Consider the following 462-nt stretch of genomic DNA (forward strand, 5'->3'; position numbering starts at 1 on the left):
ACGGAAGTACGTCACTCGCAGGTGACTCACGAGTCGTGCATCACACCAGAAACAAATAACACGGACGACATGCAGGCACTTATTGCTCTTTGGAGCGATGAAAGCGTCCAACAAGAGCTTTGTAAAACATATAGAAACAAAAGTATATTTAAGTATATCGTCGCTGTCAGGCGGAAACCTCGTATGTCCAAATTTGGTCAATTTCATATTTTTTCACATATCGATGCTATTGGTCAGTCCCCACGTGGGTCTGTTATTTTTTACAAGTTATTAACCAATCTGAAGTCTTGAAAATAGCTTGAGCGCAAATCTCATAACTCCATTGGACACTTCAACTGTCCACCTCTTCCTCACTCCGTGGGAGAGCTTCACGGCATATTTCTCCTCAAGAAGAGTCGCAACGATACAACACGTCTTCTGAGGTAAATGTCTTCAAAACACTGGGCTCAAAGAAAAAAAATC

Source organism: Tachysurus vachellii, chromosome 21, assembly GCF_030014155.1.
Source record: "Tachysurus vachellii isolate PV-2020 chromosome 21, HZAU_Pvac_v1, whole genome shotgun sequence".
Lineage (NCBI taxonomy): Eukaryota > Metazoa > Chordata > Actinopteri > Siluriformes > Bagridae > Tachysurus > Tachysurus vachellii.